This window comes from Gallinula chloropus (genome assembly GCF_964237585.1).
Source record: "Gallinula chloropus genome assembly, chromosome: 5".
NCBI classification, from domain to species: domain Eukaryota; kingdom Metazoa; phylum Chordata; class Aves; order Gruiformes; family Rallidae; genus Gallinula; species Gallinula chloropus.
In genome coordinates this window covers 839,119-852,222 of record NC_140090.1, presented here as the reverse complement: position 1 = coordinate 852,222, position 13,104 = coordinate 839,119, and the positions used below count along the sequence as shown (strand labels likewise).

Below are 13,104 nucleotides of genomic sequence, written 5' to 3'. Positions count from 1 at the left end.
CTGTGGTGGAATTACTCACCACAAATGGCTTTTAAATCCTGTTTTTCCTAGCCCAGTATCTTCCCTTCCTCACACTCTTTCTCCAAAAGAAAACCCCTCCAAAAAACAATGAATCCATTTCTGGGGCTTTTCCTTTCATTTCCAGTCCTTTCTGTTCAGCTGAGGTATTCCCATGGATTCTGAGCCTGAACCTCTCTGGAGTGCACTAATTCCACCTGCCATCTTATTTCCTTTTAAGTGCCTCCTAACGTGCCTGGGATAAAAACTACTTCCAGCACTGGTGGCCTGAATATCACTTACTTTGCAAAACTTCTGAAATCCAACCCTTGCAGTTGTTTACTGACTTTAAATGCCACCTAGAGAGCTGATAGCCATACATTATTATTGCAGTTTCCAATTTAGCTCATCTGGTTATATCTGACCCAAGAGGGAGGGATTAGGTTCCTACAGCCTCCTCAGATGGGGCCTGTTGCTGACATTTGGCTGCCTGACGGGATCGTGCCTGAAGGGCGCTGTGGGAGGGAGATGTGCCCCATCCTTCAGGGCAGCAGCAGGTTGTTTTTCTGTGCCTGATAGCACACACGTCTCGCACTGCCTGGGAAGCATGTTGACTAAAGCGCTGAGCACGGACGAGCAGCAATAAAGGCAGTTTCTGGGAGACAGCCGAGAAGCAGCGGTTAGGTGCAGCTGACCCCGGCATGCCTGGGAAGCTGGGAGCACTGGGCAGTCCGGTGTGGGGGGGTCCCAAATGTGTGACTGCAGCTGCAGCAAGCGATGGACACCTGCAGTGCACAGGCAAAGGCAGAGTCACAACGGGTTCATGGGTATCAACAGTCACACAGGCAACTCGTGTTCTGGTCCAGCATGGGAAAGGAGATCCCAAACACTTGGGGAACCACAAGTACAGTGCACTAAAAATGTGAACTTGGAGGGAAAAGTGCAGCCAGAAGTTCAGCAATGACTTTTGGAGGGGGAGGAAGATCCTGGCTTATTACTAATGTGTGTCTGGCTTTCTCACTGCTGAGCAACCAGGAATCTCCAGATGATTCCCCAAAAACCACAGCCATGTTTGCCAGCTGTGTCCCCAGCAGTGTGGGAACCAGAGGAGAAACAGAGGAGCATTAGGGCTCTTGGCAGTGGCTCTCCCAGGTCTTGTCCCTGGGTGTCACAGAACGGAAAGCAGTGAGAAAAATGAGGATACACAAAATGTCCCAAGGAATTTCCCACTCAGCAACTCGCTCTTAAACCTTCTACAGCAAGTGCCTAGGGTAGCTGAGGATTGGAAGTGTTATTTTGGAGAGGCCAAGAACTGGAAAGCTTTCAATTCATGAAGCCCTCAATAGAGAAGAACAAGCCTGTGTACCCTGTGTGGCAGAGGGGCACTGTGTGGCCTGCCTGCGGGTGGGAAGTCTGGCTTCCACGAGGACTGGGGTTAACTTCTTCTGCCAAACCCAGTAGGAATCAGGTGCTCGGTGGGGTTTTGTGGGAAGTTTCAGTTAACTAAGAGGGCTGGTAGTTGTGATGTTGAACCATCTCCATGCCATGCTGAAGGGGACAACAGGAAAAGAGAAGATGTGAATTTCTACACAGCCATTTCTTTCCCAAGGCTGAGTATTTTTTATCTATCTAGTCAGGGATTTCCTCTGTGGACACAGGTGGGGAACATGATGGCTCTAGTACAGATCAAGAGACACGTGGGCCAGGTCTCTTCACTTTAACCCAGCAGGCAAGCTGGGAAGATAATCTAATCTGTGGTCGATAGCGTGATGCAGTAAACCTGCTTCCCATTTATCGGTAAAAGGAGAAAGCCCGTGTCCCAGGAGCGAGCCACAGAGCCCTCAGGAACGGGAGCGGGTGGGAGCCAATCGAGTGCCAGTTCCCGGTTCAAAGGCAAGGGAAAGCGCTGCCGAGGCACTGCTTGGGGAGCCGGGCTGGCACTGCTGCCCGCCGGGCTGCACGGGGACCAGCCCCGACCCGGAGGAGGAGCCGGGGACGAGCCGCGACGCCCCCGACTAGAGAGCGGGGCGAGGAGGCCGCGCCGCTCTCCTCAGCGGGGGGCAGGCGGGAGCAGGCCGCGCCGCGGGGCCTAGCGCGCTGCCCCGTCCTGAGGAGACCCGGCGCGCCCTCAGGCCCGGCCCGCCGGCGGGGTGAGGCGCAGGACGGGGCGGGGAGGTGCCGCCGGCGGTGGTTGGGGCGGGGCGGGGGGGCTGGCTGGCTGGCTGCGGGCGGAGCGGGGCGTGCCGCGGCTGCAGGCGGCGTGCAGGAAGCCGGGCGTCCCCCCGCTCCCCTCCTCCTCCTCCCGCCGGCCGGCGTGCGGCGCCGAGAGGGACGCGGGCTCGCCCCGGGCTCCCGCAGTAAGTGGCGGCGGCGGGGGCGGCGGGAGGGGGCAGCCGGTAGCGGGGGGGGGGCGGTGAGGCGGCTGCGGCTTCGCGCCTGGGCCCGGCTGCGGGGCGGGAGCGGCCCCCGCCCGGGGGTGGTGTTGTGGGGTTCGGGGTGCCGGGGCGAGCTCGGCGCTGGGCGGCCCTGCGGTCGCCCCTGTTGCCGGCGCCCGGCCGCCCGCCGCTGCCGCCGCTCTCCCCCTCCAGGCGGTGCTTGGGCACAGCGAGCCCTGGCTCTGCCCAGGGGCGCCCAGCCCGCTCCTCTCTCTTCCTCTTGGGCTTCTGGATGGCAGGAACGGCCCCAGAAGGGAGCGAGCGGCTCCTCGGTGGCAGCAGTGCCCGTCCCCAGCAGCTGTGCTGCTTCTCGGGCTGTTGTCGCCCTGCTGCGGGCCGGGCTCCCTGAGAGCATCCCCAGAGAGGCGGGTGCAGCCCCGTTCAGGGGCAGCTGTTTGCACACCTGTATAGAGCCGCCCGGAACAAACAGGGGGGGCTCAGGGCGCCTTCACTAGACTCTCCTCCTCCGATGGGGCTGGGGGGTGCAGCACCTCTTATCACTAAGAACCCGTGCGTGCTGGGCAGAGAACAGTGTGGCTGTAGTTCACGGAGCAGCTGTCCCGTGGACGCTCTGGTGGGGCTGTTCCTGGGTGGGAGCGTGTTGCTGTAACAGGTAAGTCCTGAAGCTTTTTGGGTTCCTCTCTCTTCCACCCAGTCACCGCAGGAAGTGTTTGTAAGCCCGTTACTGCAGGGAACTGCAAATGTGTGTGTCTGAGTTGAAACTGGCCAGGGTCACTGCCTGCTGAGTTCACTGTCCCTGCAGACGGGTAGTGAAGGCACATGGGGAGCGAGCTCAGTTCCACCCACGGTCAGGAAGCAGAGGCTCTCACCTTTCCACGCTGAAGTAGTTGCTCTTGTCTTTGCCCCACACCCTGCCACACTTCCTAATGTCTCTCTGCTGCTGTGGAGCAGAGTGTCCAAGAGCAGGGTCTGCTCTGCTGAGCTTTCTCCAGAGCAAAGGCTTTGAGCATGCAGCAGGGATGAACCTCCCTGGCAGGGTTCTGAGGGAGCTGGATGGGGCTTTGGGCACCCTGGGCTGGGGGGTGTCCCTGCCCCTGGCAGTGGAAGCGTGGGGGGCCTGTGGCCCCTCTCCTGCGAGGGCTGGGATGCTGCTGCCACGTCTCCCTGTGATTCTGTGAACACCCTGCAGCCTTGCCAGGCACAGGCAGTGCCCCACGACGCTGCTGTCTCTTGGAGACTTGCACCACCACGTACATGTGAATCCCTTACCACTGCAGGCTCTTGCCTTTGCCTTCTGGTGCTTCTCAGCTGGTGGCTGGACCTCTCTGTGTCTTATTTTCCCTGTCTGTGTTCACAGACCCCTCCTGCAGAGGGTTCTCTCTGCACCGTGGCTGCTGTTCTGCAATGGGGCTTCTGCCCAGAAAGTTTTGCTGCCTGAGAGGTCTGGCCAAGGGTCATTACCCTGACGTTGGCCTGAAGAGGCTGCAGGCCCTTTGTAAGATAATCTTCTGGCTGTGGATAAGAAGCAAGTCTGGAGAAGCAGCTGTTGGGACCGTGGTGTATTTTTAGACCTTTTCTTTTTCTCACTGATTTGTAGGTACAGCTCCCCACAAGTGCTTAGTGAGGAGCAGTGACTGCCCATCGGTTGGTAAGGGCTCAGTCTGGTATTTCAAGCTCTTTAAGGGTTGCCAGCCAAGGCAAAACCCAGCTCTTCTATAGCAGTGGGCAGAATATTATTAATTACCATGTTAGACATTTACCAGCTTTATTGAGTCTAACTTGGGATGAGGGTTTGAGTAGGCACATATGTGCATGAAGAATTGTACACACTTCTTGTATCTAATTCATAGTGTGGCTTTGGTTGTGTCTGTATTGGGTACACACTCTGTTTGGTGTAATTGTGTGTGTGTGCATGCACAGGAGTGTGGTGCTAACAGCTTTGTCAGCTGGGCCTTTATTACATACTGCAGCATTTTCTCTAGGGATCCGTTTCTACCTGGTAATCTGTCTCTACTGGGAATTTGGAAAGCTGGATGGCTGTGGTAGCTTCAAAGGCAAACCAGTTTGCCAAGAGCTGGTACCAGTTCCTTTCTGCTCCCTGCTCTGTGTTCACACAGGTGTCTGGGAGCTCTGGGCACACATTAGAAAGGAATGAGCTTTTTCCCTGCTCAGCTTGCAGTGGCAACTTCCTACTTGCAAGTGTCTGGATGGCTTCAAAAGGAAGGGTTGTGTTTACAAGCAGCAGCTTCTATTGTAGTGCTTGTTTTTGGGCTGGCCAACGGGGCTTAAAGAACTGAAACACCTCTTCTGAAACCCCTTCTGAGTGATTCTGCACTCCCTTTGCACTGCAGGCCTGACAGTCTAGCTGGCTGGATGAATTAGTTCATCACCTGGAAGCTGCTCAGCCTTCCTGGTGTAGTGTGAGCCTGTGTTTTTCCAGGGGTTGTCTCTGTCGTGGTGAGTGTGCTGCTGCTGCAGCTGATGGGAGCTCCTGGATGTGAGCAGCACCACAGGGTTCCCCCTCTGGAAGGGCAGGGATGGCTGGGTGTGTGCCTGGCCCCTTCCCCACTGAGTGCTCTCAGGAGAGCTGGGCTCCATCAGCAGAGGGGTGGCAGCAGGGACAGGGAGGGGATTGTCCCTCTCTGCTCTGCCCTCCCCAGCTGGAGTCCTGTGGCCAGAGCTGGGGCCCAACACAAGGAGGATGTGGGGCTGTTGGAGAGGGGTCAGAGGAGCCACGGGGATGCTCAGAGGGCTGGAGCAGCTCCCCATGGAGAGAGGCTGAGGGAGCTGGGCTGGGTCAGCCTGGAGAAGAGAAGGCTGTGGGGGGACCTCACTGCAGCCTCCCCGTCCCTGAAGGGAGCAGAGGAACAGGAGGAATCAGCTTGTTAAAGGGCAGAGACTGGCAGGACAAGGGGCTGGAGTGAAGCTGGAGGAGGGAAGGGGGAGAGGAGAGACTGGGGGGAAGCTCTTTGCAGAGAGAGTGGAGAGGGGCTGGAAGGGGCTGCCCAGAGAGGGGGTGGGTGCCCCATCCCTGGGGGTGTCCAAGGCCAGGTTGGCTGGGGCCCTGGGCAACCTTGTGTAGCTCCAGGCCTGGAGGTTGGTGTCCCTGCCTGTGGCAGGGGGTTGGAGCTCTGTGACCCTTGGGGTCCCTTCCAGCCCAGCCCAGGCTGGGATTCTGTGATGAAAAGCTGGGTAGGAAGGGAAACCACCACGAAATAAAGGTTAGAGGCTGGGAATAAAAATTCCGAAGGGGATCAGCCCGAGGTGGGAAGAGGGGCCTTTAAAGAAGGAAGGTTTTGTGCTTCACCTGCTTCCCAGGTATTTGTGGGTCCAGACTGGAGCTGCTGAGGAGTAAGTGATGTGTAGCACAGAGGTGATGTCCTCACCAGGAGCTGTTTGGCTTTCAGGCTCCCTGCAGCTGTGCCACAGCCCTTGCACAGGGCTCCTGTTTCTTCCAGAAAGCATCACTTTGGAAAACAATGTTCATTCTGTAATAAATACACACTTCATGATCGAAGCGCTGCCACAGCATCATGGTATTGCCTTCAGAAACACTTCCTATCCCTCAGCTGCTTTCTCTGAGCCGGGTTCTGGAGGAAACATGGAGCTCTGTCTCCGAGGGGGTTCCGGATGCCAGAGGGACTCGCCCTGAGCCGCGTGCGGAAGGAGCCCCGGCCGCCTGCTCCCTGCTGGCTGGGCACACAGCCTGGCACTCTGCCTGCTTCCTTTTGCTCAGCAAGGTGTTTCTCAAACCCAGTGTGGCTTCTGATTTCCAGGTGGTGCCTGCCCCTCCTCTGGGGTGAGATTTGCATGTGCTATCAGGTCTGGATTCCGGCAGGTGAAACCAGGCTACTTCCTTGACACACCTACAGCAATCTGCAGCTGTTCTCTGAGCAGGTACTTGTTTGTGTGTGGGGGTCTGTCCAGTCTTGTAAGAGGATTAGAGAAGAAGGTGTTTTGGTAGTGGCAGGGGTTGAAAATCACAGATGGGGTTCAGTGTTAGGGTAAGCTGGGTTGTTAAACTGACTAATCGAATATCTGCATTGAGTGAAAGGGGGTGAAGAACAGCAGGAGAGGGGTGGACAGCTGTAAACCCAACAAAATCGCTTTCCTGTGCCTAACAAGAACATTTCTTGGTAGTTACTGCAATTGGTTTATCCTGGAGACAACAATTCTTACTCCTTGGCAGGGTTTGAAGCCCTGTTTCAGTGGGAGAAGAGGGATTTTAAATCCTTTTCTGAGAACTTAAATATGATGCTGTTTGTATGGTGGGAGCACTCAAAATAGCAGTGATCTTGCTTAGTTCCTGTTAGTTCCTGGGTGCAGTGCTTGGGATCACAGCCAGCACTCCGGGTCTTGCCTCACTCTCTGGCACATCCTGCCTTCTCCTGTGGGATTGCTGCTCTCCCAGATCCCAAGGAAGAGTTACAAATCAGACTTTTCCCCCCATTATATGTAACTTTTTGTGGTAGGAGGGTAATGACACAGAAGACTGAGAAGTGGTTCAGTTAAAAACACAACTAGTGGAAAGAAAAGCCCAAAGCCTTGTTCCGTGTAGGATTGGGATGTCTTCTAATGCTGGGTGGGAAGGTCTTGGTACTTCAGTGGGAAAGCAGATTAAGTAGTTGGAAGCAGCAGGGACCAAGAGGAGGAGTGAGGATGGTATTCCTGTTCCTTGCTATGGTTTTCCCTTCGTTTTTGTGTGTGGGGAGTGCTGCAGCTACTTCTGGGCATGATAGCCAAGCTAGCTGCCTGTGCTGGAGCGTGGGAAGGGTTTTCCCCATGTGGGACCTGTTTGCTTCCCCTTACTAGTGCAGGGTGGCCCACAAGGTTTTTGGGGTTTGGGTTCTGTGCACAGAACCTTACAGATCTGTGGTGTAGCCTGTGGCTTGAAGGGCCTTGTAAGGCTGTCTGGATGGTGTGGGTTCTGTTCCTGTGCTTGGCTGGTGAGCTGGTTCTTGGACAACCACTGTAATCAGTGTGCCAGAGCGCGTGTTTGAGAACCCAGAGTAGCCACTGGAGGCTGTAGGAGAGGATCTGGAGCGTGGGCTCTGCTGGGATGTCCTGGTCATGTTTCACACCTGCTGGAGCTCCTTGGTGTGTGGCTTTGTTACAGGTACAGCTTACAGAAGTCACGAGCAGCTGAGTCAGCAGCCCAGGCTCGTGCTGGTAAGGTAGATAAGGAGCTTGGGTTGCCCTTCAGAGCCTGCTGCATTGTTCTCTTGTTTCCTGTGGTGGCTGGTTGGGCAATGAGTGGTGTAGGGCAGCCCAGGAGGTGAGACCTGTACTGCCTGAGGGATCACAGGGTTGTAGGGGTGGGAAGGGCCCTCCAGAGCCCCTGGGGTCCAATCCCCTGCCCAAGCAGGGTCCCTAGGACAGGGCACACAGGGCGGTGTCCAGACGGGGCTGGAATCTCTCCAGAGAAGGAGACTCCACACCCCCTGGGCAGCCTGTCCCAGGGCTCCCTCACCCTCACTGGGAAGAAGTTCTTCCCCAGACTGGTGTGGAACTTCCTGTGTAATGCTTGGGGACTGGTAGGAGTGCTGCAGGGGAAGCAGCTTTGGCTTTGGTTGGCTTAAGCTCTGCTCACTTGCTTCTGAGCTGCTTGTTTTGGTTACAGGGCCTGGCAGCCTGTGTGATGTAGTGCTCACGGCTTCAGTCTCCTCCTGAAAGCAAACCAGGGAAGCCATAGGGGAGCTGGTGGGTGATCTTGTTAAGGGGGGTGGAAATGGGCTTATTTTCTCCTTACATCCCCTTTCTCTTGTGGTGTGGCCACTTCCTGCACTGGCACATCGTGACCTGGCAGTAACGGGCTCTGAGACCAGCGCAGGGTGTCAGGCTCGGGTCACCCACGGGCCACCTCACCACAGCCAGGCTGCCCTGGGTGCCTGGGTCCCAGTGCTGCTGCCTCCAGGGAGCCCTTCCAGTGGGACCAGTGGCTGAGGACAGCCACAGAGGTGGCCCTGGAGCCTCAGCTCAGGCTGGAGGGCTGCAGGGCCGGGCTCTGATCATGCACAGCTCGCCTGGGGAGCGCTGGGCAGGGGTCGGGAAGGCTGGGCTGGGCAGTGCTGCTCGCCCAGTGCCGGTGGGGAGTTATGCCAGCTGCACTGGGGTGATTAGAAGTTGTCTCTTTTTAAGCCTTCCATTGAGTGACTCACTTTATTAGATGTGTTCATCTAAAAAGGAATGTGAAGCACCCAGATTCCATGGTAATGGCCTGGTAAAGCACTCTAGCAGAGTGGGTTTCCTCTCCCAGTGTAGCAGGCTGTGTCTCACGCAGCAGGGCTGGTGGCACGTGCGGGGCGTTGCGCGCTCCTGCTGCCAAGCTCTGGATCCATCTGCCTCCTCTCTCTTTCTGTGATCTCTGACTCTGATTCCATGCCTGAATCCTCCACCCTGCCCTCATTCCTCTCATTCTTTCCCCCAGCCTTGGCCCTGTACTGCTCAGGTCCTGCCTGGTGATCTCAGCAGTGAGAAGGTGTTTGGGTACAGGGATGCTGGTGGTTGCAGCACCCTGTTTTCAATCACCTGCCCTCCTCAGGTGGGAGTGGGTTACACAACCCAAAGGAAGATCCAGCCAGCAGTCTTGCAGCTACCTGGGCTGGGATTGTGGGAAACAAGGAAGGTGAGTCCCTCCTCAGCTCTGAGCAGGCTGATGAGGCTGGTGGATGTTTGTTGCGTGGGGCATGGTACTCAGAACCATCCACTGCAGATGGGTGTTGAGTTTGCTCTTTTAAAAGACAGGACATGTTGTGCTTTGAATGCATTTTGGGTTTGAGGTGTGGGGCTGAAAGGGAAGCAGAAGAAAGAATCCTGCCTTTAAGAAGTGGAAGAAGGAGAGCCACAGGGATGATGGAAGGGCTGGAGCCCTTGGTTTAGTTTCCATTTCATCTGAGCAGCTCTCCCTCCCCCTGCCCAGGCTCTGTGTTTCCAGTTTAAAGCCTATTTCTTCTTACTGGGAATCCTTTAACAGCTAGAAGTTTGAGCTGAAGGCACTGAGAATCTTTATGACACTCAGCTAATTCCCTGAGGAGCATTCCTGGGGATTATTCAACTCTGGACAGTCACACTGCACACTGTACCTGCTCCTGTGCCAGTCCAGGGCTCCCTGTTCCTGCTGGAGCTGTTGGGGACTCCAGGCCACCCTCAGGTCCGTGGCACAGTCCAAAGGGTGCCATTTATGACTGGCATTGGCACGGGGGGTAAGGCTTAGTGTGCAGGTTCCCAGTGTCAGGTGGCACTGGCATTAAAGCACTGTACACTGAGTCACTCTGGGAGGTGACTCAAAGGATGACGTAGCTCTGGCTGCAGCTCTTCTCCTGCTGCTTGCTGTTATTTTCATTAAAATAAAGCTCAGTTTCCATCACAAGCTATTGATCTCAGCTTGGAGGAGAGTCCAGTTCTATTCCCTGCTTGCCAGAGATGAGGGGTTGAAGTGCTCTGTTCCCAGCACTGTGAGCAACCTTTGCCATAACGATGTGGACCACGTTCCTTTCATCTCCTGCACTCTGGTTTCTCCTGCTCGGTGCTGTGAGCTGCCTCCAGCAGCCCTTCTGGGGCAGAACTTGAAGGAGAAATCCCACAAGCCTCTCATGTCTCTGTGGCAGCGTTCACCCCGTGCTGCCCAGAGCAGACCTTGTTGTGTGCCGCTTCCCACACCCAGTTCACTCCTCCTGGAAGGAGCTGTGGTGTCTGGGCAGGGAGGGGATGCTCTGTGCCCTGGTAGAGCCCCACAGCAGAGCCTTGGCACAGCACACAGCAGCCTGGCACGTCTGTGTGTCCTGTCTGTCAGCTGTTTGTCTGGGGCTCTGCCTGCTGTAGTACCTGCTAATGCCCCGAGCTCAATTCAGCCTCATCCAAATGCATCTGCTCCTACCTCACAAACACAGGCTGGTGGGTTCCTGGGCTGAAATGGAGATGTTGTAGGTGTAAAAGCACTGCTGTGGGTCTGAATGCCTGTCTGGCTTTGTGGTGGAGTGGCTTATGTTAAGCTCTGTGTTCCTTTCTGTCCCTGAATAAGCTTCTCTCCCCAATGGTGAGCAAGATTTATGTGGCAATTTGAGCAGCTGGCTCCTGGGAGCGCTCCTGTCTCCAGAGAATGGCATGGAATCTGCCTGGCAGCTCTGGGAGAGCTGCTGCTGCACAGACCTGGCTGCTGGGTGTGCAGAGGGCAGCCCCTTGCTGGGGATGGTTGGCCTGAGCCTGGGCTTTCTGCCTGTTCTGTATGGGATCTTGCATGAGGACAGTGCCAGAACTGTTCTCTGGTGTACCTCATGTCACTGTAGTGGGGCTGGGACAGCTGTATCCACAGCTCTAAGGTCCCATGGCAGGACCCATCCTGACAACAGCATCCTGGCTTGTGTCAGACCCAGCGTGGCCAGCAGGTCTGGGGAGGGCATTGTGCCCCTGGGCTGGGCACTGGTGAGGCTGCACCTGGAGTGCTGGGTCCAGTTCTGGGCTCCTCAGCATCAGAAGGACAGGGAGGTCCTGGAGCGAGTGCAGAGAAGGGCAACCAGGCTGGGGAAGGGGCTGGAGGGCAAATCCTCTGAGGAGCAGCTGAGGGAGCTGGGGGTGTTGAGCCTGGAGAAGAGGAGGCTGAGGGGAGCCCTTCTCCCCACCTCCCCTGCCCTGCCAGGAGGGTGCAGAGAGGTGGGTGATGGTCTCTGCAGCCAGGGGCCAGGAGATGGGACAAGGGGCAATGGGCTCAAGCTGCCCCAGGGCAGGGTCAGCTCAGCTGGGAGGGCAGAGTTCTTCCCTGGCAGAGTTGTGGGGCTGGGGCACAGGCTGCCCAGGGAGGGGCTGAGTCCCCAGCCCTGGGGGTGTTTAACAGAGGGGAGATGAGGTGCTCAGGGAGCTGGGTCAGCACAGGACAGGGACGGTTGGACTCGATGGGCTTACAGGGCTTTCCCAGCCTGTGACTCTGATCTGTGCTGCTGCTCCCAGCACCACGGTGCTGCCCTGCATGGAGCTCGCTGCTGGGGTCCCTGGGGTTGCTGTGACCAGGCTGTGGTGGTACAAAGGCCTGTCCCAGCTCTGTGTGGGGCTGTGGAGAACCCAGTTTGGAGTTAACTTCCATTTGGGTTTGATAATGATTGAACTTCTGCAGACTGTCCTGTGCTCACATGTCCAGAGGGGTACTCCTCACAGGCGATGGAGTGGAGTTTGTTGGGGTCCTGGTAGGGATCCTGCATAGGCAGCCTTTCAGTAAGAGCTGTTTGTGTCTCCATGGTCCTGCCTTAGAGCTGGGGACAGATGCTTCAGAGCTTTTGGGGTCAAAGCAAGCATCCTGGGGGCATGGGGCCTGCGTTTGCTTTGCTGTTTTTGTTGTTTGCTTAACTTCTCTCTGCTAGGAGCAGGGTGCATTCTCATTAGTGCAGGAGACCTGAGAGCATCCCCAGCAGAGCCTGGGACTGGGCAGGGGGCTCTGGAAGGTGTGTTGGTGCAGCAGGCTGCTGGTACAGACAGGGAGGACAGTGTGGGGAGCTCCTCTGACCACAGCAGCTGAAAGCAGAGCCCTTGGGTCTGCGCCTGCTGTCTGCAGAGGCCTGTTGGGATGTGGCACTCTCACCGTGAAGAGCAGCTGTAATATTAGTCATTATCTTATTTCCCAGCACTGGCCCTGTACAGCTCTTACTCAGTGCCTGACTCTTCTCTTGGAGGCTTGGGGTTTTCTAACAAAAAGGCATCAGAAGAGACACAGCCTCTTTTTTCAGTAGTCTGAAGTAACTTGGAATTGTGGTGAGTTTATTTTTTCCTGTTTACTTTCATAGGGTGGTGCAGCATCGTTGTACAGACAACTGTGAAACCTACTGCATGTCTCAGGGGGAATTTGTGTGTGATGCTGCTAGTGTGATTCACAAGGAGAATCACAGGGTTTGCTTGATGCAGGAAGGGGTTCTTAACCCCCACCTACAAATGCTAAGGTCAAATAGCCACATTAGACCTTTGGCTTTAAAGACCTGTGGGGTTTTCATGGGTTTTTTAAGAAGTGTTGATAAAATATATGTTAAAAGGGAGCAGTAGAAATGTGGACCTGAGATCATAGAACTAGCAAACCCCAGGCTGGCCTGGGTGGGCAGGGCCCAGAGCCCCCAGCCCAGGGTGCCCCCAGCCCCATCCAACCCGGCCTTGAGCCCTGCCAGGGATCCCGGGGCAGCCCCAGCTTCTCTGGGCACCCTGTGCCAGGGCTTCCCCCCTCCCCAGGAAGGATTTCTGCCTCCCAGCCCCTCTCCATCCCCCTCCTGCAGCTGGAGGCCGTTCCCCTGGGCCTGGCCCTCCCTGCCCTGGGCTCCAGCCCCTCTCCAGCTCTCCTGGAGCCCCAAGGCAATACAGCTTGCTCAGCTGTGTGGAAAGCTGCAGGTCTAGTGGTGCAGGCAGAGACCACCGGGGCTTTCAGCCCGCGGGGTGTACACCCCCTGCTGCTCTCATCCCGTCCTGCCGGGTGAAATGGGCCTTATTTAACTCTGGTGGGTGCCTCCCTGCCCTTCAGGAGGGAGTGTGAGCAGCAGCTGGTGGAGGCTGGGGGATGAGAGGCGAGGGTCAGTGTCCGTGGTGCTTTGGGCTGCCCCTCCGCAGCCCTGGGGAGCTGGGGTGTGGGTGGTCACGCTTGGCCCGCAGCCTGTTCCCTGCTCCAGCTGCTGGGCTGGGGCTCGCAGCTGCTCTGGTAGTTAAGGAGCTTTTGAAGAGTTGAGTTGTGGGACAAGTGGGGATT

At 56.6% G+C, this 13,104-nt stretch overlaps 1 protein-coding gene across 5 annotated transcripts in view; it reads left to right on the top strand.

The window, feature by feature from the left end:
* Positions 1–2,053: 2,053 nt before the first annotated feature.
* Positions 2,054–13,104, top strand: part of GPD2 (glycerol-3-phosphate dehydrogenase 2) — a 57,813-nt gene continuing 46,762 nt past the window's right edge. The window contains exons 1-2 of one of the 5 annotated variants that reach the window (XM_084265472.1): positions 4,029–4,041; positions 6,170–6,290. The gene's annotated coding sequence lies outside the window, so the exon portion shown is untranslated. Of the gene's footprint in view, positions 2,148–2,239; positions 2,355–3,026; positions 3,046–4,028; positions 4,042–6,169; positions 6,291–12,101; positions 12,132–13,104 lie in introns of those variants that run through there. The other 4 variants (XM_084265473.1, XM_084265471.1, XM_084265474.1 and 1 more) reach the window with 4 other exon arrangements.